Here is a 26143-nt window from a genome sequence, read left to right as displayed (position 1 = left end):
CTAGGAAAGCCAGGAAGGGCCATGAAAGTTCTTGTCAAAGAGGATTAAAATGCACCCCAAGGCACTCTAAACATACATCAAGACCAAGAGCATAACTAGGGAGGGCGGGACCACTCAAGCATAAAGAGAAGACCATTTGCTTGGATGCAGAGAATGTGACTGAGAAACTTAATGAATACTTTGCTTCAGTATATACGAAAAAAGTATATGCAGGACCAGGAGATTAGAGCTGAGTGTATAAATATGTTTGGGGTATTTAGAAGTAATGGAGGAGGAAGTGTTGGGTCTCCTAATAGTATTAATAAGTGGCTAATGTTGCATCTCTATTTAAGAAGGGAACAAGGAAAATCCTGGGAACTATAGACCAATGAGTTTTACGTCCTTTGTGAGGGAATTGCTGGAGAAAATTCTTAGTGATAGGATATATGAGCATTTGAAAACCCATGCCCTAAGTAGGGAGGACCAGCACAGCTTTGTGCAGGACAGGTAATTTCTTACCAACTTGATTGAGTTTTTGAGATAAGGTGAAGAGAGAGACTGATGTTGGCTGCACGGATTTTAGGAAGGCATTTGACAGGGTCATTAATGGGAGGTTAATTCAGAAGATTAAGATGAATGGAGTCAATGGTGAATTGGCTGTTTGGATTCAGAGCTGGCTTGCACATAGAAGACGGTAGTGGTCGAAGGGACTTATTCAATCTAGAGGTCTGTACTTAGAGGAATTCCATGGGGAAGTGTGCTGGGACCTCTGTTGTTTGTGATATATGTAAATGACCTGGATGAAAATGTAGAATACAGCGTGATATAGATCAGTTAGAGAAATGGCAGACGCAGCTTCACCCAAATAAATGTGATGTGTTGAACCTTGGTAGGGGACATGAAAGGAGACACGACACTATTAAAGGTGAGACCCTTGGGACTCAAGTTCATATCTCCATGAAAGTGGCTATGCAGGTTGATAGGGTGGTTAATAAGGCTTATGGAAAGCTTGCTTTTATTAGGCATTGAGTTCAAAAGTCAAGAGGTTATGTTGCAACTTTATCAAACTTCTTAGGCCACATCTGAAGTATTGCATACAGTTCTGGTTGCCACCCCCACTATAGGAAAAATGTTGAGGCTGAAGGGTGCAGAAGAGCTTTACCAGAGGTTGCTATCATGAGAGGCAGGAAAACGTGGGGTGTTTTCTTTGGAGCAGTGGAAGCTGGGGACAATCTGATAGAGTTTTATAAGATTTTCTTTGGAGTGGTGGAGACTGGAAACAAGCTGATAAGAGTTCTATAAGATTATAAGATGAATAGGTAGACTAGACAGGGAGTATCTTTTTTCCCAGGGTAGAAATGTCTAATTTCTAAAGGAATGCTTTGAAAGTGAGAGGAAGTAGGTTCTAAAGGGATGAGAGGGGTAAGATTTTCCTCAGAGAGTGGTGGATACCTGGAATCTGCCTGGTATGGTGGTAGAGGCAAATACATTAGACATTTTTAAGAAACATTTAGGTAGACACATGAAAATGAGCAATATGAAGGGATATGGACACTGTGTAGGTAGGAGGGATTAGTCTTTGGCATCTTTTGATTTACTTTTTAAATGGTTCAGCACAATGTTGTGGACCAAAGAGGCTGTTCCCATGCTGTACTGTTCTATGTTCAGTTTTGTTGATTTCAACGGACCTGAATTCCATGTTATATGTGTATTTTTACCAAGCTGATAAATACTTCTTTTATAAGCAGATATCTGATTTAGTAACTTTTCCACCAATACTAAACTGTAAACTATCAGATATGGGAGCAGAATTAGGCCATTTGGCACATTGAGTCTGCTCAGCCATTTTAGCAAGGTTGGTCCAAATTTTCTCTCAGCCTCGACCTCTTGCTTTCTTCCTGAAATGCTTCATGCCTATCAACCTCTGATTTAAATATACAGAAAGACTTAGGCTCCACACCTGTCTTTGTGGTGGTTCAGTCCGAAGTCTGTGGTTTGGTCCGTGGACTCCAGACTCCGGGTTTTCTGGCAGTCCCTTGCTATGGTTGGACTTAACTAGAAACACCTGAGGCTCATATTGGAACTGGGAATATAAGTGGCCCTGGTATTGAGTGTAGTTGGGGGTTGTCTTGTCAAGATGCAGATGGTTGGTGGAAGGCTAGAATGGACTCTTGCCATCTGTGGGGCTGTGTTGGAGAACCATGGCCTCTGGGAGCCTTGCTGTCATTGTGGGATGGATTCAGCTGCTTCCTGGGCCAGCTGGGTGTCTGTCAGCCACTCCAAGCTAGGTAGGGATCTGGCTGCTTCTGTAGCCAGCCAAGGCTGCTGGCTGTAATGACTACTTGGAGCTACCCTGATGCAGAGGTGGAACTGTCTGTTGTTCCTTGGTGTTTGTCTCTTCCTGTGCTTGCCCCTGTGGGGTAAGTCAGGCTATTCTGCTGTTGCCCTGTGGGGGATCTGTCTTGCCTTGTCCTTGCCTCTGTTGGGTAGGTCAGGCTGTTCTGCTGTTACCTGATGGATGGTCCTGCCTCACCTTGGTGTGGAGTTAGAGATGAGTCCTGAATTGTCAGAGGATGTCCTGGCTCCATGTTGATGTACAGTTCCTAGTCTGCCTGCAGCCTCCAGCCTCAGGCCTTGACAACCAAGCCTCAAGTCCCTAGCCAAGCCTCATCATATCCTTGCCTGGGTTTGGGGGTCCAATACCCAGATTCTGGGTCTTTGTCCAGTCTCTGGCTCAGAGTCCATCCCAGGCTTCTTGTTCCCAGTCCCCTGTCCTAGTCCTGCTTCCCCTGTCTAGACTGCATCCTGTCCCATCCTTGGGTTCTGTCTTGTCCTGTTTCTGGGACTCCAGTGTCTGTATCCTGCAGTTGGGTCCTGATTCAACACCTGACTTATGACAGCCTTTGATGGAGAATTCCACAGATTCACACTCTTAAAGTCTGATGTAAAGTCTCATCATTACATTGTTGCTTTTATATCATAGTCCTCTTGAAATGAATGCTGACATCATATTTGATGTCTTCACCCCAGGCTCAACCTGCAAATTAACCTTGAGGAAACCCTGCAAAAGGACACCCAGGTCCTTTTGCACCATTTAGAAAATACTCAGCCCTTTCATTTCTTCAACCAATGTGCATGACATACATTTCTTGATACTGCATTCCATCTGCCACTTCTTTGCCCATTCTCATATCAGTGGCCTTTCTACTTCCACAAAGCTCTGTGCTCATCCACCTGTCTTCATATCTTCCACAAACATTGCCACAAAGCCATCAATTCCATCATCCAAATCACTGGCATATAATTTAAAAAGAATTGGTCCCAACACAGATCCCTGTGGAACACTGCTAGTCACTGGCAGCCAAACAGAAAGGCTCCCTTTATTCTCACCCTTTGCCTTCAGCCAATCAGCCACTGCTTTATCCATGCTAGAATCTTTCCTGTAAAACCATGGGCTCATAGCTTGATAAGCAGCCTCATGTGCAGCACCTTGTCAAAGGCCTTCTGAAAATTGAACTACATCACATCAACTGATTCTCCTTTGTCTATTCTACCTATTTCTTTAAAGAATTCCAACAGATTTGTCAGGCAAGATATTCCCTTATGGAAACCATGCCTCACTATGGCCTACTTTATTATGTGCCTCTAAGTACCTTGAGTCGTCATCCTTAATAATCAATATTTTCCCAACCACTGAAGTCAGACCAACTGGCCTATAGTTTCCTTTGCTCCGTCTTTCTCTCTTCTTGAAGAGGAATATGAAATTTTCAATTCTCCTGTCTTCCAGAAACTTCCCAGAATCTAGTGATTCTTGAAAGATCATTAGTAATATCTCCACAAACTCCTCAGCCACCTCTTTCAGAACTCTGGGGTGTACACCATCTGGTCCAGGTGACTTAACTACCTTCTGTCCTTTCAATTTCCCAAGAACCCTCTAGTTATAGTAACTTCACACAGTTCATGACCACTGAGACCTGGAACTTCCACAGTGAAGACTACTGCAAAATACTTTTTCATTTTGTCCTCTATTTCCTTGTCTCCCCATTACTACCTCTCCAGCATCGTTTTCCTGCAGTCCAATATCCACTCTTGCCTTTCTTTTCCACTTTATGTATCTGAAAAAACTTCTGATATTCCCTTTAATATTACTGTACTTTCATATTCCTTCTTGACTTTGACTCGTTTAGTTGCCTTCTAATGGTTTTAAAAGCACCTATTTATCTAACTTCCCGCTATATTTTGCTCTTTTTTTTGCCCTCTCTTTTGACTTCTCTTGTCAACCACAGTTGTGTCATCTTGCTTTTAGAATACTAATTCCTGAATGCAATAAAGGTTTCTTTTACCCTAAGCTTTCTAATCAAATCAAATTCATTGCACAATGCCCAGGCTAGAGTAGCTGATCCCCTAATGTGGTCAAACATGAGCTGCTTTAAAAGGCATCTCGTATGTACTATAAAAATTCTCCCTCCTGGAATCCAGCACCACCTAATTTTCTCAATCTACCTGCATATTGAAGTCTTCCATGACTATTGTAGCACTGCCCTTTTGGCATGAATTTTCTACCTCCCATTGTAATTTGTAGACCACGTCCTTATTACTGTTTCAAGGTGTGTATACAACTCCCATCTGGGTACTATTTCATTTACAGATCATTAGCTCTATCCACAACGATTCAACACCTTCCGACACTATGCCACTTCTTCTTTCTAATGATTTGATTTCATTTTTTACCATCAGAGCAATGCTGTCCTCTCTTCCTGTCCTTTCAGTACAATGTGTATTTTTGGACATGAAGCTCCCAGCTATACTCTTTCATCCACGATTCAGCGATGCCTACCATGTCATACATGCCAATCTGCAAAAGTGCTACAAGTTTATCTACCTTATTCCATATATTGCGTGCATTCAAGTATAAGGCCTTCAGTCCTGTATTTGACCTAATCTATGTTGTCTGCCTTTTGCGTTGCAACACATCCGGTTGACTGCAATTTTGGGTCATAACACTGATTTGTGGCATTTTGACATGATCAAAACTGCAATTACAAACAAGTTTTCTTTTAACCATTTTATCAGTTGAGAAAAGGCCTTTAATTTCATTTAAGCTGGGGTATATATAGAAATGTTTTTGTTCTTCATAGTTATAGTAAGTTTAGAATATATTACCTGCAAGTTATTTTTTGTAGATAATTCGGTGTCTTTGACTCTATATTTAGGGTAAATCCCAAATCTTGTGTTGAATTTTAATATGCTTCATTCATTTAATGCACCTTGAGACTCTGTCTATTGTAACTTGACACAATTGTAATCTGAGAGCAGCAACAGTGGCAATTTTATATAATTAAATAAATCTTCTTTCATTACTTAGCGTTTCAGTTCCCACTGCTTTGCATATATTTTGAAGCAAATGCTCTTTGTGAAGTTTAATTTATTCATTGTCATCCTTACTGAAGAAATATCTCATTGAAATTTATTAAGCTAACTTCAGGTAAAGAAATGAATTCTTCTGAAAGTGCAGAGATCATGAGTCTCAGTAGCTATACCTTAGATCAGCTGGTCATGAGTTCCTTGCACTTGAGTTCAAAATCCATTTGGAATTTGAATGCAGTATTGAATCACTGTTGAAGGTGTCACCTATTCAACAGACCTTTAAGCAAGGCCTATTGATAGAAATTAATGTTCATCTGGCAATATTTTGAAGAAAGCCGGAGGAGTTCATCCTGGTGTTCTATCCAATATTTATCTCTCAACCAACATCACTAAAACAGATAATCTAATCATTAATTCATTATTATGTGCATTCAAATTGCTGCATTTTCTACACTACAGCAGTAACTACATGTTTAAAGTACTTCATTGGTTGTTTACTTTTTCTGAACATCCTGAGGTTATGTATGGTGTTCCATAAATATAATTTTTTTTTGCTTTAAAATATTTAAGTTGAACAATGTTACTTGGAGCAAAGCGAATTGTATGTGTGGAATAGAAGAAGGCAGAAGAAGGATACTGGAATAATTAAGAATGCTTTCTAGCTGTTCTGTATTTTATGAATCCTTTTATCTTCTGAGTTTAAAAAATCCAGATATGGCAGCTTTAATACTTAATAAAGATTTATATTTGGATAGTATACATTGTGATACTTTGTTGATATAATGAGATATCAGTGCAAGTTCCATTTTAAACAAAATTTTCAGAAAAAAATTATTTACTAAGGATGTGATCTGAAGATTTCTAATTCAAGATAAATCAATTTCAATTTTAAAAACTGCAGATGCTGGAAACCTGAGCAACACACACACAAAATGCTGGAAGAATTCAGCAGGCTAGACAGCATCTTTGCAAAAAAAGTACAGTCAACATTTCGAGCTGAAATGCTTTGGTGGGACTAGAGAAAAAAAGCTGATGAGTAGATTTGAGAGCTGGGGGGAAGGGAGAGAGAAATGCCAGGCGATAGGTGAAACTTGGAGGGAGAGGGATGAAGCAAGAAGCTAAGAAGTTGATTCTTGAAAGAGGCAGAAGGCCATGGAAGAAAGAAAAAGGGGGTGGGAGAGGAGCACCAGAGGGATGCGATGGACAGGCAAGAAAATAACGTGAGAGAAGGACAAGGGGATGGGAAATGGTGAAGAGTGGGAGGAGGCATTACTGGAAGTTTGAGAAATCGGTGTTCATGTCTTCAGATTGGAGGCTACCTTAATGGAATATAAGATGTTGTTCCTCCAACCTGTGTGTCCTTATCCTGACAGTGAAGGAGGCCATGAATGGACATATCGGAATGGGAAGTGGAATTAAAATGGGTGACCACTGAGAGATCCCACTTGTTCTGGCAGACGAAGTGTAGATGCTCAACGAAGCAGTCTCTCAAACTATGTTGGGTCTCACCAATATGAGGCCACAGCGGGAGCACCAAACAGAGTATATGACCCAAACAGACGTACAGGTGAAGTGTTGCCTCACCTGGAAGGACTGTTTAGGGCCTTGAGTGGTAGTGAGGAAGGAGGTGTAGGGGCAGGTATAGCACTTGTTCTGCTTACAAGGATAAGTGCGAGGAGTAAGATTAGTGGGGAGGGACCAATGGACAAGGGAGTCGTGTAGGAAGCAATCCCTGTGGGAAGCAGAAAGTTGGTGGGGGGGGGGAGGGAAACGTGTTTGGTGGTGAGACCCTGTTGGAAGTGATGGAAGTTTTGGGGAATTATGTGCTGGACGCAAAAGCTGGTGATGTAGTAAGTGAGGACAAGAGGAACCTTGTGCCTGGTAGTGTGGCAGGAGGATGGGGTAGAAGCAGATGAGCGTGAAATGGAAGAGATGCGGTAGAGGGCAGTGTTGATGGTGAAGGAAGGAAAGCCCATTTCTTTGCAAAAGTAGGACATCATCTTCGTTCTAGAATGAAAAGCCTCATCCTAAGTGCAGATGCAGCTAAGATGGAGGAACTGAGAGAAGGGGTGGCGTTTTTACAAGTAGTGTCGTGGGATGAGGTATAGTCCAGATTTCTAATTTCAACTTCAGCTTTTCAGTATACTTGAACATCAGGCATTTGCAAATAAGCAAAATTAATAAAGGTGTATGTAGAATCAGAATATTTTTCAAAACTCCAAAATAAATAATTACTGTATCATCACCTTTTCTGAAGAAGGAATATTATTGTTAATATTTAAATACCCAAACACATCCAGATCCAGATTTGCAAATTATAGTTCTGTAATGGAGGATTGTTTGCAATAGAATGCATTCAGCATGTAATAAAAACTGAGACAATGAAAGTACATGACATTATAATTAATAGCACAAGTATTGATAAAATAGTTACAGAAGGCATAGTGGCATAGCCAGTAGAATGGTACATTGATATAGGTAATAGAACTACTGACTGCAGATCCAGTGGCCCTGGATCAATTCTGACCTCTGTTTCTGCCTTTCAGTGCTCTCCCTGTAACCATATGGGTCACGAGTCCTCCCTTATCCCAAGCATGTTCACATTAGTATATTAATTAGCCACTGAATATTTCATCTATAGCATAAATGAGGGATAAATTCAGTGGGAAGAGGTTAAGATGAGGAGGTTCATTGATAGAAAAAAGAAAGAATAAAATGGGATTATTTTGCATGACAGGATGTGTAAGAGAAACAGTATGGGCAGTGCAGACTCAGTGGGCTAAAGAGCTTGTTTTCATACTGTATGCAGACAACTTCATGACTCAGGCAAGTTGTAAAATATACAAATTAAAATAATATTTAATTTGTTATTGAACAATGGTTTGCCCCAGCAATGAGCATTCCTGCAGGTACTGAACGACAGTACTGAAATAATCTGCTCTTAATATAATCAAACATCTTGAATGACATGTAAGTCAGACTCAGTGAACTGCCTGGTTTTCTCATACAAGGAATCAGTGAAATGAATGGGTTTTTGCAAAAACTTTCAAATATATTTCAAATACAAAGAAGCAGGAAGTCCAGCATTGGATGAAGAATCAGTTATAGTGGCCACCTTTCCATGCCTGAAATTGCCTCTCTGCTCCCTCTGTGCCCCATGTACCTAGTCCAAGCATGGAGTGTTTATCTTGCTAGCTTTTCCCATTCCACAGTTAAGCAATGGCAGCACCTTCAGTAACACAGATAAGATGCTTTCACTGCTTTAGATTGCTGTCCAATAACTGGCCGAAGTCTTGGTGGCTGTAAAATCTACAGGGCATGTGTCTGACACTCAGGTTTGTTTTTTTATATTCTTAAAACAGCAATGTTTAAAGGTAAAATAAAATAATAAATAATTGCAATATTAAATAAAGTAAGATTATTTTTATAACCAGGTTGCCTTCCCCTTTGTTTTCTGATCTTTTGCTCGAAAATCTGCATTGAAATCATTGTGATCTCTGGTCCTACATCGTTAAATTGGTGCTGGATCCAAGAGCTCCCTCCATTGTTCAATGCAACTTTTCCCAGCAGCATCAGTTTATTTCCTGGCATTTTGCCAGCAAGATTTGACTGATAAAAACCGTACTGAATGGAGGAATGAGATTTCCTCAATCACCCCAAAACTTAACTTGAAGCAGAACAGATGGTCAATGCTAGTCCTGGCGTTCCGTATAATCAGCTGAAGAGTGGTGAGAAGTCCATGGCTGTGAGAGAAGAAGAGTTTGCAAATCGAGGTCAAAATCATGAAAAAGAAATCTGAGGTGGTGCAGCTACAACTGGAAGTAAATGGTTAGTGACTAGGAAAATAATTCAGGGAGGACGCTGAAACAGTTTAGTGAGTCACTCTTTAGTTTTGTCTCATGAGAATGTTAAAGCAAGCTTTAGAACATATCTAGATATTTAGATGGGCAATGTCTAGTGTTGCTTCCTCTGTACCATTAATGTCATGGAGATGTGAGTTTTATTTGTTACGTAGATCCACCCAACATTCAGCATGCCAGTTTTTTAGGATCTGCATCACCAGGAAATAGAATAGTAATACTTAACAGCTTGAAGATAATGACATCAATATGTCACAGGTATAGTTGATCAATCAATAGTTGGAATGTAATTGTACTCAGATGATCAGTTCTCACAGCATTAATTTTGGGTGTCTGAGATTTCAGTCCCATAAACGTGAATTGCTTTTCCCCAGCAAAAATATTTGGAGAACACCACATGCAGATAATGTAAACTAGTAACAAAGCAGTTTAAGTATTAGAAAACATTAGGGATTGCTGGGAGTGACAAGATGAATGACAGAAATGTGATAGAAAGAAGAACTAGAATCCATTCCTCAATCTTTGGTTTCTATGGTGGATTACTCAGGCATCTAGAGCTCATTGGTATGTTCTTTTAGTTCATAAAAATTATACCTATTCATGGAAATGCTTTGCACTTTATAAGTCATTTGTTGTTTGGAAATATTTTATAAATCAGAAACCTTCCTTTGGATTTAAGTGCATGTTAAGAACTATTTGTCTAAATTCTAAAATGTATCAGTAAAACTACTGTAAGCATCTCCTCCATGTTAGGGAAGAGGAACTCTAGTACTCAAATAGTGGGTATTGACACCTAAATCTCGCTGCAGAAGCTAAGACAAGGAGAGTAAGCTTGAAGAGTATTCTTTGAAGAGTGGGTTGATATAATAAAAGCTCTTATAGTGATGGTACCCTTAGATACCTAGTGCTTTGTGGACTGTGAACCCAATGCCATCACACTTTTAAGCCCCACAGTGATGACAAATGGTGCATACTGTTTCATCATAGGACATCTATGATCTTATAAGGCACCATCATAAATGTAATGCTAAATTAGCATTTCACAATGAACTAATTTCACTGGTGTGCCTTGAGTTTTTTATGCAGAGATGCATCACACAAACAGGACTGGGAGAGAACATCTCATTGTGTGCCTTTTGACTTTTCAAGTATCAATTAGGTTCAGCATTGGATCTTACTCCACAGTTAATAAATACATGGGATGCACTTGAATGTCTAGAATCATCTGTCTATTGGTTATACTGAGATACATTTCTGACTTTACCAATGCTGAAATGCTGAACAAAGATAATGTGGTAAACACCAAGCAATATATAATACAGACAGGAAAAATCCACCTTTCATTCTTTTTGCTTTCCTTTATGTGCTAAGGGCATAACTTTGTTTCACTGTTGCTGAAAGCTATTGTTGCATAGACATTTATGGCCTTTGGTTGCTTATTTCTTACCCAGAATAGGCAAAAGATATGACATAACTAATGTAATAAATAACCTCATTTTCAATGCTACCTTCCACAGATGATCACAGATGGTCCCATCTGTTCTTTTACCATGATAAACACCAAAGATGATAATGAATTTTTATGATGGTGCAGGCCAGTAGGCTTATCATTCAACTATGGCCTTCTCTGTTGTGTCAACAATGATGTCATTTGGTTTTTAACTGAGGTGAACTTGTGCAGAGATTTCCCCCTCAGTTCCCTGGAAGATGGGAAGGAACATGTAAATACCCAAAGATCATATCCGGCAAGGGCTGCAAACTATTTTTGTGAATAACTGTAAAAGTTTTTGAAGAATAATTTTCCAACTTGTCATTTTTCTTTTTTTCAATGACAAGTCGTTTCTGCATACCAGCATGACTGACCAGACATCACAAATCTAGAAAAATCATTACAGTGATCAGTATGTAACTTGATATACTTTTACTGTTATTACTTTCAAACAGAACACTCAGGCTACACTATTTGTATCCTAAAACGGCTGACTGTAATGATGTTAAATGTGAGTAGAATCAGAAAATCCTGGAAATAATGAGTGTGTCAAATGTATGGAAACACAAATAGAGTTAACATTTTAGATTGAGAGAACTTTGTCATAGCTGAGAAAGAGGGATAAATGGTTATTTTCAGGTTGCAGAGAGTGTGATTAAAGTAAATGTAGAACAAAGAGTGAGGACACCGTTACTGTAGGGTTAACTGTGAAAACTAGGTCATCAGGTTGATAAAAGCTGTCTTTGACTTCCATTGTCAGCCATGGTTGTCTCATCTTCCCTTTAGAATGCTGCTTCTTCTTTGGGATGTATCTATCCTACACCTTCTGAATTGCTCCCAGAAACTCCAGCCATTGTTGTACAGCTGTCATCCCTTCTAGAATCTCCTTCTCATCAACTTCGGCCAACTTCTATCTCATGCCCTGTAATTCCCTATACTCCACTGTAATACTGATACATCTGACTTTTTCTTCTTCCCCACAAACCAGAAAGTGAATGCTATCATATTCTGATCACTACTTCATAAGGGTTGTTTTACCTTAAGCTCCCTAGCTTAAGAGTTTGAGAAAGAGATAGTGAACGAGATCATGAACAAAAGAGTATAATTACTGGGAAATCTGGTGAGTGAAGAGATAATAAGCACAGGAAATATAAAATTAGTGAAATTCAAAGCTGTAGAAAATGCACAGAAGAAATAAGCCATTATTATAGATGGATAATCTGTGCAGAATTGCTTAGTTCTGATACAAACAGAGAAACAAAGTTCTCTAAAGTTTTGAAAACTTGAAACGGGGATTGCAAGCTGCAACAAGCTCAGAAAATGGGGTGCTGTTCCTTATGTTTATTTTCAGGAGGCTTCACAGATTGGAGAGGGAGTGGGATGGCAAATTAAAGTAGTAAGCTCTAAGAAGCCTGAGGCCACCACTGTTGACTAAATACAGATATTATGCAAAGTATCATCCAATACTTGTTGTAGAGGGAACCATTTTCTGAGCATCGAGTCAGTACACAAGACTGAAAGAAGTGTAAGTGAATTGCTAATTCAACTGGAAAGACTGTTTGGGTCTCTGGATAATGGGAAGGAACAGGTAAAATGATGCATGTGTTCTATAATAAAGCAACACTCCTGTCAAGTCAATGTAGTATCCTACATTATCATGGCTATGCACAGATAGCAAAAGCTGTGTTAGTGTCTCTGAAACAATTGCTACAGTCCCAGAAGGCAGTTGTGAGTAATTGAAAAATCTCTTAGTTTGTAAAGACATGCTGCAGTGACTATTTTAATATTCTCATTTAATATTTGATATCTGTAAGGACATGAGGGGCCAGCAATTAGAAGCTTACTGAAGAAGAAATAAGTCAGGAATATATAAAAGCCTGAATATATTATCTACAAAATGTCAGGACAACAGTGATCATACTTTTAAAATACATTTTTAATGCATTAACAGAACTGTAATGCTAATAAGTTGGTTGTATTTAAAAATGCAGTTGAAACAGTTTAAATTACCATTATGTTCTTTGCTAATTGTAAACTCATAATTATGTATCTTGAATCACAGTCCAATGAATCATGTCAATGAATCCCAAAGGTATGCTGCAGAGTTAGGCTGATGCATCAGGTGAAGGTGGATCTGTACAAGAACATATGGTCATCAGTTCCTCCACCTCCCAGATTCTGCTGTGTGTGCCTAAAATCCTCTGCAAGCCTTGCATTGGTATTAGACATTTGGAGTGACAGTAAAGCAGATTAGGCAAATATTGACCTAATGGTCTACAGTGTATTTCTGGAGTGACTGCTGTGAACACAATGTGAGCCTGCATGGATATTTAATTTGCAAGATTCCCAAGTATCACAATCACCAAAGAATTTTTTTTTAATTGGTTCACCATGTGACCGAGTATGGACAATCATATGCTATTTCCAGGAGTCGTCTTGCTTCTCAGACTGGTGCAGGATTTGCACCAGTTGGCAATGAAAGATGGATATGTAGAGACAAGCAAAGGAGGATACTGCAAAGATGAGGAACATGTTGGGTGACCATTACTTAAGACAATACAATTGTGTAATAATAATTGGCAGTTAACTTGTTGAGTGGTACCATAATTGAGTTTATTGGCTATTCAGTTTCCTTTTCCTGGCCAAGGAAAGCTATAACCTGAGTGATGGAAGAATAATTAAAACACTACAAAATCGACTTGTTTTTTTTCTCTAAAAACACTGAAAACATGAAATTGTTGCAGAAAACAAGAACTGTAAACCAAAATATTATTCACTCACAAAAACGTTGCACTAATTTTGAAACTACTTAGGATATTTGTGTGAAAATGTAGTAAAATTAAACATTTCTACATTCAACACAACACATTAAGATGAGTCAAATGTTGCTGGACGTTGCAAGATCACTTATCAACAAAAATAATAAGCTCAAAATTCAATTGGTATTATGCCTTTCACAATACAGGTGCTTCATAGGAATAAAGCTGAATGATGCTGAATCGCATGATGCAGATGACAAGCACCCTAGATTAGAATACAGAATAGCAGAAGCTTGGATAATGAAGTAAATTTTTTAGGATTGCCCTAAAGCACGAAGAGAGAAAAAGAAGGTATAGTTTTGGGCAAAGAATTCCAGAGATTCAGCCCTGACACCTTGAAGAATAGACAGGAATAATAAAAGAGGAATAATAAAACAGGAATCTCTCTCAGGCCAACATTGAAGAAACACTGTTACCCTGCAGAGTTGTTGAACTGTAGGAGATCATAATGATGAGAGGAATACAGTCAAAGTGGTAAATGAAAACAGATAATTTAAAAATTCTGTGTGTTAAAATAACAACAGCTCAAGATAAGAGAAGACCTGTTAGAAGTGCATAAAATTATGAGAGGCATAGATAAAGTAGTCTTTTTTTTCTTCAAATACTAAAAAACATGCACTTAATATAAAGTGCAAAATTTAAATGAACTGTAGAGGAGAGTATAATTTATTTACACAGAGAGTGGGCCAAAGATGCAGTCCCATTGCTTTACAGTTCAATGTTATATGTAATAAAGGCATGATTGAAGATATCAGCAGAAGTTGAGAGGTAGAGAAAATCAGTATAAAATTGGAAATAAAGTGAATTAGGTTGTTGGAACAAAGGAAAATCTCAAACTAAAAGGATGAGTCTTTTTGCAACCAATTAATGAACACATGGAAGCACACAATGTGAAGCCAAAGCATGCTTGGTTTCATGTTTTGCTTTTGGGGTGCAATTGCAAGATTGAACATTTCAATTTGGACTATTATGTAAACCTTTTTCCTTGAAACGTGGACAATACTGCGAAAACAGCATTCCTTCCCACCTCTATGTGCTCCATGTTTTGTTTTTTGTTAACAGAATAGGTATATATTTTTTTAAATCGCTGCAGACCTAATTTTAACAGTACTGAATGGGAAAATACAGGATTTTGATCTATTGAGCCTGAAGAAATGAATAAAGCTACACATGTTGTGTTGCCATTTGTGCCTTTCATCATCATTTCCTCGCTTTGTATGTAAGCTATTGGTTATGTAAGTGGTGGCAGAGGTAAACACTAAGGAACATCAACACTATTGCTAACCATTCTGAAAAATAAATCTGTGCTGTTGTTCTTTAGCACTTCTACTCTGCTGCTGTAACTTCAGAAAATTTCTATTTTCTATGCCGAGGCCAACCTTTCATTGCAACAATGGTAGCAAAGAGAAACAGTCCTTGAGAAAATTCCCTTGTTTCTTCCATTCAACATTATCAATTCAGTTTTCAATCCTCCTCATAATTCCATTCTTGATCTCTGGTAAAATACATATCAAAAAGGTGTTCCAAACTTTTCCTGGCATACCTACTTCCACTTGTTAGGTGTGGCCTGAATTGAGGAGACTGACAGGGCTCAGGACCAGAAAATCATTGCAGCAGCAGGCCTTGGGTCTGAGACTGAGAAATAGCCTAAAGTTTGGATGATTTCAACATTGGGTTAGGTTAAAAATATCTAGGTTTTGGGGCTGGAGGCAAGAGATGCACTTGTTCAGCCTGCTGCTCTGCCAGGTTTACTCATCTCTATGGAAAACGAACACTGCAGTGATGACTAACTTTATTGCTACGGACTGACTTTTGAAAATTTCAGTGGTTTGCTTGTTTTTGTTTGCATGATTTGTTACTTTTTCTGCACATTGGATGTTTGACAGTCTTTTTTAATGGATTCTATGGGTTTCTTTGTTTCGTGGCTGTCTGTAAGGGGACAAACCTCAAGGTTGTATAATAAGTGTAATTTTACTTTGTGTTCTGTCTTATCCTATCTATGACTATTTTGGCTTATCAGATATGAGCAACCTTGTTGAAATTTTATTTATTTTACTTTATCCTATTTTTAATGCTACTCTTTTCTGAGAGCATTTTCCCCTTAAGCTATATCTACAGCTATGTCCATTTCTAAAATCCATCTATATCTTCACCTCCATGTTCCTCATTCTACCTTGTTTTTTTTTGTTTTGCTTAAATATTACTCTTGTCTGCTATCAGGTAGCTCATTATTTCAGTATATTTCCTGTTATTCAAATACTCTCTACTGAGATGCAGTGCATTCCAGTTTTAATTGCCTCTTTCTATAACTGTGCACACTTTAGGAGGTGTTCCATGTTCTGTCCTCCATAGGAAGCTCCTTATCTCCTATCAGTTTGACTGCCAAATTGTATCAAATTATCTCCAGTTCCTGCTCGTGATCTGAAATCAGAACTTGAATATGTCAGTTGGTTTTGCTTCACATGGCTATGTTTCCCTGAAGCAACATCTGGTGTGTAAAACTCCTACATTTTGAAACATAGACACATTGCTGTCCCTTCCTGTGTTGGATTACCTGGTTTCTTGAAAGTTTATGTTACCTTCATTTAACATCAACCTCTCTATTTAGCACCTCCTACTCCCTCTGCATCTAATTACCGCTGTCAAGTTCTCATTTTAGTATTTCTTATTCGGTAATGTGCTGTCACTGCTATTTCCCTTTCTATTCCTTTCAGACACAAACTAGCTTTATGCTCATCATCTCTACCGCGTTAATTAACACCTAGCCAGTGCCCTACTTTCAGTTTGCTGACAGCAAACTGCCGACTGACAAGTTAAAATTTAAGCTTGAACATCAGTTAAATAGAAGACATGAGCTTTGCACTCTTCACCTAGTGTTAAATACACATTATAGAAATGGTTATTCTTATTCATTTTCCAATTTGCAGTGGTAACAGCTTTTTTTCTATAAGCGAACCTGAGTTGCTATGGTGTTTTCAAAGTGTCAGGCTCTTGTTCAGAATCCTTTCCATCAGCTCATTAGTTGTGCTATCTTATGCCCAGCCCTTGTGTTCTGGAATACCTTTCCAGGATGCTTCAACTGTCCTCTCTGTCACGGGCTTTTCCTAATTTGCTCACTGTGAATTTTTGATGGATAGTTTTCCCACAAAGCACCTTTATTGAATTATTGGGTGCTGCATTCATGCAAAGTAAACAAAAAAGTTATTTGCTGGAAACCTTCAGCTAATCCAATAACATACAAAGAAAGAGGAATAGAGTTAACATTTCAGGTCAAAGACCTTTTGTCAGAATTGGGAAGAGACAAAAAATAAATTGTTTTAAGTAGCAGAGAGATGGCTGTAGATGACAAAAGAAGTATCTCTGATAGGATAGGGGTCAGGATTGCCACAGAAATAAGCTCTTGATGATGCAGTCTGGCTGAGAAATGGAAGAACTTAAAAATGAAAAAGCAAACAAATAAATATAGTAACTGTGGAACAAGTCAGAACTGTAGAAAATCTTCAGGAAATAAGGCAATATTTATGGAGATGGATGAACATAGCAACATAGCAAATGGGTGTCTGACAGCAGAAATTTCCAGTTCTAGCACAAACAAAAAAAGTGAGTTGTCTTAAATTGTTGAATTTAATATTGAATGCAGAAGGCAGCAATGTGTCCAGATGGGAAATTAGATGTAATTTCTCATTATAACAGAGCAGAATGCCACATTTTAGACTAGTAAGAATGGGAGTGGGATGCAGAATTAAAGTATGTACATAAAAACAACTTCATTTTCTGTTATTATTATAATCATCTCTGTAATGGGAAGTATTCATTAAGCAACTGCCCGTGATTGACCAATGGACACTACCGCAGCACATTCCTGCAATACTATCCTTGAACTGTGATAATTGACACCCAACAACTACAGTAGTTTCCCTTTTGATCAGTATGACCTATCTTAGTTGGGTTTCCCTCCATCACCAGTGTCTTTAGCTTTGCAGTTGTTGGTTTTAAATTTGGTCAAATGTTGTGCCCTTAGTGAGCATTGCTGCTCTTGATGATGCTAGATGGGAGATTATGGAAGTGACAATGCCATCTGATTTGAATTACTCTATGTGTTGCAAGTAGGACTCACTAAGGCAATTGTTGAAGTTACTGTCTTGGGATCATGTCACAGTTCTGCTTGAGTAATTTTTATCTTTTTTTATTTAGAGATACAGCATGGTTACAGACCTTTCCAGCCCAATGAGGCTTTGCCACCAAATTACACTTATGTGACCAATTAATCTACTATCCCATCTGTCTTTGGAATATGGGAGGAAACTGGAGCACCTGGAGGAAACCTACACCATCATGGGGAGAACATATAAAGCCCTTACAGACGGCGGCAGAATTGAACCAGGGTTGCTGGCACTGTAATAGCCTTATGGTGAGCGGGTTGAAGGATATTTCATGTGTACAGACCCACATTCCTCTGCTTGAGATGCTTCCAGGACTCAGGATAAGTCTAGCATAATTGCTTTTTGTGCAAGGATGATCCATCCATGTTCATTGCTGACACACAAATTTATCTTTTCTAAACCCCTGCTATCAACTTGCACTTTGGCATGCTTTGGCTCCAAAATGGTGAAGGCTTGCTAACATTGTCAATGCAGTGTCATCTTTACAGTTGCTACATTAGAAAACAGGACTGAACATAATGGGCTGAGTGACATCCTTCTATGTTGAAACATTCTCTGATGTTATCTAGGTCGAGCTAGAACAAGCCCCACGCACATAGCAATGGAGAGAAGTCTGTGACAGCTGATAAAAACAATCTTCCTATTGCTTTTGTCAAACAAAGCTGTCAAAGACCTTGAATATTTTCCAAACATTGAAAGACTATTAGAAGAAATTGTTTAAAAGGGTGAAAATATGTTGTAAAATGAAAAAAAGAATCACTTAAAATACATAAAATACTTTGAACAATTAGAAATATTACAGGTAACAATTAATTAGACAAATTTGTATTATGCCAACCCTTCTTATCAGTATCTGTTCATTTCCATTTAAATACAGGACAATACAGGCCCTTCAGCTCACAAAGCTTTGGCGAACATGTCCTTACCTGAGAAATTACCTAAGGTTATCCATAGCCCTCTATTCTTCTGAGCTCCATATACCTGTCCAGGAATTTCTTAAAAGACCCTATCGTATCCGCTCCACCACCATCGCCAGCAGCCATCCCACACACTCATCACTCTCTGCGTACAAAACTTACTCATGATATCTCCTCTGTACCTACTTCCAAGCACCTTAAAAATGTGCCCTCTCATGCTAGCCATTTCAGCCTTTGGAAAAAGCCTCTGACTCTCCACACGATCATTGCCTCTCATCACCTTGTACACTGAGAATTTCAGCCAGCATCTGTAGTTATAGAAACAAAGTTAAGGCTCTGAGCTGATGACCATTCATCAGATTTAGGAAAAATTAGAAAATAAGCTGCATAAAAGTGGAAAGGAGGGACTGAAATAATAAAGATGGTGATACTGGGAGCACTCTCTTTCAACTGGAACATTTAAAATATGCTTATTTTCCAATTTGTTTAACTTGTATCATTAACTCTATTTCTCTCTCCATATTTTCTGCCTGGCTTGTTAAGTATTTTCTGCATTCACTATTTTCATTTTAGATCTCAGCATCTGTGGTGTTACTGTTCTTTGAATGCAGGTGACTGAAAGCAGTGACCATGTTATGTCCCTACCTGACATAGACTTAGTTTATGGGAGATTGTATGTCCATGTTCATTGTTTAACTCAAAGAGGAGGCTTAGCAGCTGCATATAGCCAATGTAGAACTGATGGCAGTTTGCATTTTACTCATGGTTATATGCAGAATGTAAACTGGATGGTTTTGAATTGGCTGCACATCTGTAAGTGGGGGCCATTGGGAAAACAGAGAAGAATAATGCATTTCATAGCCTGTTGACGATTGCCCTTGCCAATTAAACTTGCATGTTAGTGTGTATCATTCATATTATATTGAAGAGATAAAGGAGTGATTAACTATGGACCTCACATGAGTTTTAATTGGTATTTTAACCTTTAAGAATATGATGAAGAAGATATCATTGTTGTTGGAGGGACAGAACCAGTATAATGTATACATAATGAGCAGGATATTGGCAAAAGAATGCAACATTATTTTCCCTCTTCTTTCAGTGATAAATGTAAGGGAAATGACTTATTTATTTTGATAGCAGTGAATAGCAACTTTGCCACATATAATTTCTTTAGAATCAAAGTCAAACAAACAGCTTGGATAAAGTCAGACAAGAAAGGTAAATCCTTCTGCTAAATTGTTTTTGTCTTACAATTTTTGACAAGTGGTGATTCACAAGCATAAAGGTCATTGGTGGGTCAAGTGCATTACATAGTGATAAAAAAAACTTCCATTATCTCTAAATCTCTGAAAGATGTTGTGAATCAACTTTGAAAAAGGGCAGACAGACCATCTGGCGATATGTGCACTTACATGGCATCTGAATAATAACTATAGCTCATCTCCTGAAACCTGCATTGGCACTGCGAAATTGAGAATGGTGGAAGGAGACTTTGACAGGGTGCTATATTACTGCAGAATGAGGGATAAGTGTATTTGTGCCACCATAGGCAAAACACCATTCTGATAAATGAAAAGTAGCTGAAACTGGAACTTTGCCAGTAGTTTATCTGCTTCTGTCCTTAATGACGGCTTTTAACTTCCAGCATCAAATTGCTTGATAATTTACATTAAAAAAAATTGCTTATGCAAATCCACTCCTTCTTGCTTATCTGATTCTACAACAACTGTCTGTTGGGGGTTTGTTGAGTAACTCACATCTTGTCATAAAGCAGCAAGATCCTGCCAAGTGATTTAAATCAATTTTTTGCTACCAGTGTTTCTCAATTGAAAGTACTTCTTTGAAACATAACTTGAAAATACTTAAGTACTTTTTAATGTTTTGACAAAACGATCATACTATACATCCACGAACGTGAAGAGCATACCTTTAAAATGATTGACAAATTGTAGAAATGTCAGTGCAATTTTATCACTATATAATGGTGTGTAACAGACAAAAAGCACAGGAAAATACCTCTCATCATTTTACAACCTGAAACATCTTGAAACACAAACAATCCACCATCTTTTGCTCTAAGTATTCACTTTTCCTTGAAATCTGCAGAAGGCCTCACATTATTAGTGTGTATTTAGTCTTTTTTTTAATATAATGTTGTATAAAGAGAGAACATGAAAATATTTGCAATCCATGTCTGAGCAGGAGAAAATATGTAGTGTTATCTTTCTCGTGCTATTAATTGCAACATCTTGTGCATTTACCACAAGAAGCAATTTCTGGCTAAGACTTTATTTGTATGATTTTAAGGACCAATATGATTAGACATTCATGGCAACTGTTAAGTCATATGTTTGTTTTGCTCATAGAGTTGAAAATGATGTAGGGAGGAGACATGAAGGATCCCAGGAATGAAAGAGTTAACATGTGAGAAGCAATTGATACCTCATGAACTCATGGGAGTTTAGAAGCATTAGTTGGGGGAATAGGAGATCTCAATGATTATTGAAGGGCTTGGATAGAGTAGACACTGTGAGGATGTTTCCGAGGACCAGAGGGCAAACCATCACAATACAAAGATGTCCCTTTTTAACAGAGATGAGGAGGAATTTCCTTAGCCAGAGAGTGGTGAATCTGTAAAGTTAATTGCCACAGACAGCTGTGGCGGTCAAGCCATTTGGTTTAGTTAAGGCAGAGGTTGATAGGTTCTGCATTAGTAAGGATGTCACAGGTTGTGGGGAGAAGCCAGGGAAGTGAAGTTGAGAGGGTTAATAAATCAGCCAAAATCAAACTGTGGGGTGGCTCAATGGGCAAAATGGTTCAACTCTGCTCATGTTTTATGGTCTTATGGACACTAAGCCATTTCTGATATGAATGCACAGGATAAGTAACAAAACATCTCACTAATCAATGCACTTAATGATAAATATATAATATCTGGGAAATACTCAGCAGATTAGGTAGTACCTATGGAGAAATGAGCAATTAGGTTTTCAGGTTGGTGGTCATAAGCTGAGAAAGGACTCAGAATAATGGTAAATCTAAAAGCATAGTTTTAATTTCCTTGTTGGAGGAAGAATATTCTTGATATTGAATGAATGCATCAAAGGTTTACCAGAATAATTCCTGAGATAGTAAGACTCATAAATGAGGAAGGATTGTACTAATTAGGTTTATATTCAAAAACGCCTTGAAGAATGAGAAGGGGTCTTATAGAAACCTCTAAAATTCTAACAGTTGCAGACTCATTATTTATCTGGAAGATGTTCCCGATTGTTGGGAGTATCCTGAAGCAGGAGTTACAATCCCAGGATACATGAGACAGTCTGCTATTTAAAACCAAGATTGGGAGAAGTATTTTGATCCCAGCACATGTGTGGAAGACAGAAGCCTATGGAAGCTAAGTCTTTAAAATATTCATGAAGGATGTTGATATAATTCTTGTTGCCTAAAGGATCTTGGGATTTGGATAAAGGATGGGAAAGGGATGCTGAAGTGATGAACACTATTATTTTTGGTCAAGGTAATTGACTACCCCTGTTTGTACTTTCCATTTTTTTATGTAAGCCAATGGATTCAATGTTAGATTGGATGATGGCTCAAAAAGAGAAGGGAAAGAGGATTAGAATAAATGAGCACTGGAGAGGAAAGGGATAAATAAGAAAGCTGCAGACATCTTTATTATCTGTCCAAAATACAGCAGGGCAGAAAGGTACATAAGCAATTGTTGTAATGTAGGTGATAACTGTATTTGCCCAAAATCCTGGGAACTATTATACTACTATGATAGTTTATAATGAAACTACAATATTAAAATAGTAAATTTTGATTTCCAGAAAAGTAAATTAGTGGTTATAATGTATGTGATAACTGCATTTGCTGGTTAGTGGACAAAGAGAGATAGTGAGATCAAATGTGGCATGATGCTCCTGGGTTGAGGATGGCACAGTGTGTTTCCAAAAGCAACTTGTAATTAATCCTACATCAGCAATTCACCTAAAGATCCTGCATCATTTACCTATAAATGATAGTGAGCACCACCGTCCTTGCTGTTCTAAAAGTAAACTCTTACCTAGTATCTCACAATAGTCTTGGGAAAAATAAAACAGTATACTAGTAGTGGAACATGAAAGGTCAAGCAGTCAATTCATTGAATTTAATAATACCTAAACATGTTTACACACTGTAGTTACTATATGGTCAATATGTCTGCATCACCCACAGCATAGCTTGTCTCATGTTAAGTACAGACTTTTTTTATTTTTGGGAAAAGAATATCATTAGCAAGGTCAGCCAGCATTTATTGCTCAGCTCCCATTACCTTTGAAATAGTGGTAACCACATCAGGGTATAGCTGCAGTTCATACATTGAAACTATCTCACTATAGTTAAGTGGGGAATTTTGGAATTTTAAACATGCCATGATGAATGGATACTGATATCTTTTGAAATGTGGTTGAAGCATATACTTCATCACTAGAGATTATACAGAATTTTTGTTACAAGCGAGATGTTCCCATAGAAGTTTAGTTGTTCTGTTACAATTATTGGCAAAATCAACTTTCCTGACAACTTTGGGTATCATATTTACAATCATGCAAATCAGAGTGATTACAGAGCAGTAAAATGGGCACAAAAAACTACCAATATGAGAAAATCTGCAAATGCTGAAATCCAAGCAACACACACACAATGCTGGAGGAACTCAGCAGGCCAGGCAGCATCTATGGAAAAAATACAGTCAACATTTCAGGCCGAAACCCTTCAGCAGGCCTGGGGAAGAAAAGCTGAGTAGTAGATTTAAAAGGTGGCAGGAGGGGGGAGAGAGAATCACCAGGTGATAGGAGAAACCTGGAGGGAGAAGATGATTGGTGAGAGAGACAGAAGGCCATGGAAGAAGGAAAAAGTTGAGGGGGGGGGGCGCAGAGCAGCACCAGAGGGAGGTGATGGGCAGGCAAGGAGATAAGGTGAGAGATGGAGTGGGGGATGGGGTATGGTGTGGGGGGTGGGGGGGCACTACTGGAAGTTTGAGGAATTAATATTAATGCCATCAGGTTGGAGGCTACCCAAACGGAATATAGGTTCCTCCAACCTAAGTGTGGCCTGATCATGATAATGGAGGAGACTATGAATGGACATATGAGAATGGGCAGTGAAATTAAAATGAGTGGCCACTTGGAGATCCTGCTTGTTTTGGCGGACAAAGCGTAGATGCTCAGTGAAGTGGTCTCCCAATCTACATATACAGATATATATGCGTATTCAAATACATAGTAGTGGTTTCTTGTCTATTTTTGTTCCTTTCCATTACATAAGCAGATGGAACTAGTTTATATTTCATTTCTAAATGTATGAGGGCATTTGAAGGAGTCAATGAGTAGAAATCTTGTGAGAAGTTAACTTCACCCATGCTAAGAAGGTGAAAAAATAGCAACATTGTAGCAATGTGCTACACACAGCGCTGAAATAATGACACACAGTCGGTAAGTCGCTTCGAGACTAGTTTATTCAAACTTCGCGGTGCTGGTATTTAAATCCCTAGCACCCGCGTTCTCCGGGCGGAAATGACGTTGGCGGTGCATTACCAAAGTCTCCCCATTCCCCCCCCCCCCCCCCCCCGTGCGCTTGCTATTTGTGAGCCGGTTCGCCTGCACAGAAAGTGGGTTGCCACAACATCAATAAAATCACATACAAAGATAATAGATTGCAGATTTTCATGAAGATTTTCAGATTTTCAGAAAGGCAGGTTGATTCCAAAATAGATCTCAGGAAAGTTGTACTAATTTAGCTTCAAACCATGATGGATAACCAGGAAATAAAGCTGCTAAATTTTGACGAAGCTAAATTAAAACTCTTGAGGTTATGTCTTGTGCAAAAGTGCTGTTGTTTGCCAACGAGTTCAATGCTGTAAATTAATGTGACATACTGTCACTGCAGCACATTCATTGCTCTGATCATCACTCCAAATCAAGCTGGAAAAAAATGCAATAACCCTTTTGAGAAGGTCAATGCATTTTGATGATGCCATATGGATTTTATTTCAATAGTTTTGACATGCCATTTGGATAACCAGAATAAATATCTGACAGTGAAATATTGTCTCATTGAAAATAAAATGGTTATTACATATGACATGAAATACGTATTCATAAAAATGGTCATAGGTGTTACCTGCTGCCTAGGTCTGGAAAAAATATTATTATAATGTTAGAACTATTATCTGAGACTAGTTAAAGATAATTGAGCAACACAACCAACATAGGAGTAAACCCTTCGAATCGGGTCAGTTGTGTCTTATTTGATTGGAACCTCAATGCTACATTCCCATCTATCAGGGATAACCTTTCACCCTCTTGCTTAAGACTCAACCTAACTTTGATTTAAAATTATTAATTTTCTGCTTCCACTGTTCTTTGAGGCAGAGAATTCCAAAAGATCACTGAAAAAAATTTTGTTTCATCTCTTGAGCAACACACACACACTAATGTTGGAGGAACTCAGCAAGTTAGGCAGCATTTGTAGAGGGGAATAAACAGTTGACATTTTGGGTCAAGACTCTTCATCATGACTGAGAAGAAAGCAGGCTGAAGCCAAAATAAGACAATAAGGGAGAAGGGAGGGAGTACAAACTGGCAAATAATATGTGAGACCCGGTGAATGGAAAGGTAGGTGGGGATGAATTAAGAAACTGGAATGGGATAGATGGAGGAAGTAAAGGACTGAAGAAGAAAGAATTGAATAGGAGAGGAGAGTGGGCCATAGAAGCAAGGGAAGGAGGTTGAGAGATAGAAAGATAGATAGATACTTCATTGATCTCAAAGGAAATTACAGTGTCATAAATAGACTTACAAGTGCACAGATATATAAATATTAGTAGAGAAGTAGAAAGAATAAAATATAAATTACCTCAAACAGTCTAACAGGAGGGGCATCATCACCTCCATGGCTATAGGTTGAATCATTGTTGAGCCTAATGGCTGAGGGATAGAATGACCTCATATAGCACTCTTCGGAGAAGCACAGCGGTCTAAATCTATTACTAAAAGTGCTTCTCTGTTCAGCCAAGGTGGCATGCAGAGAGTGTCCAGCATTGCGAAGGTTTTCTGTAGGGTTCTTTGTTCTACCACAGCCTCCAGTTTGTCCAGTTTGACTCCTATAACAGAGTTGGCCCTTCTAATCAGTTTGTTGAGTCTGTTGGCATCACCCATGTTGATGTCATTGCCTAAGTGCACTACCACATAGAAGATTGTACTGGCAACATAGACTGCTAAAACATGTGAAGCAGAGACCCGCATAGCCCAAAGGGCCTCAGACTCCTCAAGAAGTAGAGATGTCTCTGGTCCTTCTTGTGCATAGCCTCTGTGTTGATCTCTATTCAGTTGGTCATCGAGATGTACCCCCAGGTACCTGCAGGTCCTTACCACTTCCACATCCTCACCATCAATAGTAACAGAGAGCAGTGCAACAAGGTGATAGGATAACTACAGTGAGGAATAGAAAAAGAAAGAGGGAGACAGGAGAGATTACCAGAACATAGAAGCTACCCAAG

The sequence above is a fragment of the Hypanus sabinus genome, chromosome 8 (assembly GCF_030144855.1).
Source record: "Hypanus sabinus isolate sHypSab1 chromosome 8, sHypSab1.hap1, whole genome shotgun sequence".
NCBI classification, from domain to species: domain Eukaryota; kingdom Metazoa; phylum Chordata; class Chondrichthyes; order Myliobatiformes; family Dasyatidae; genus Hypanus; species Hypanus sabinus.
The sequence above is the reverse complement of the archived record's forward strand: the minus strand, read 5'-3'. Positions refer to the sequence as shown.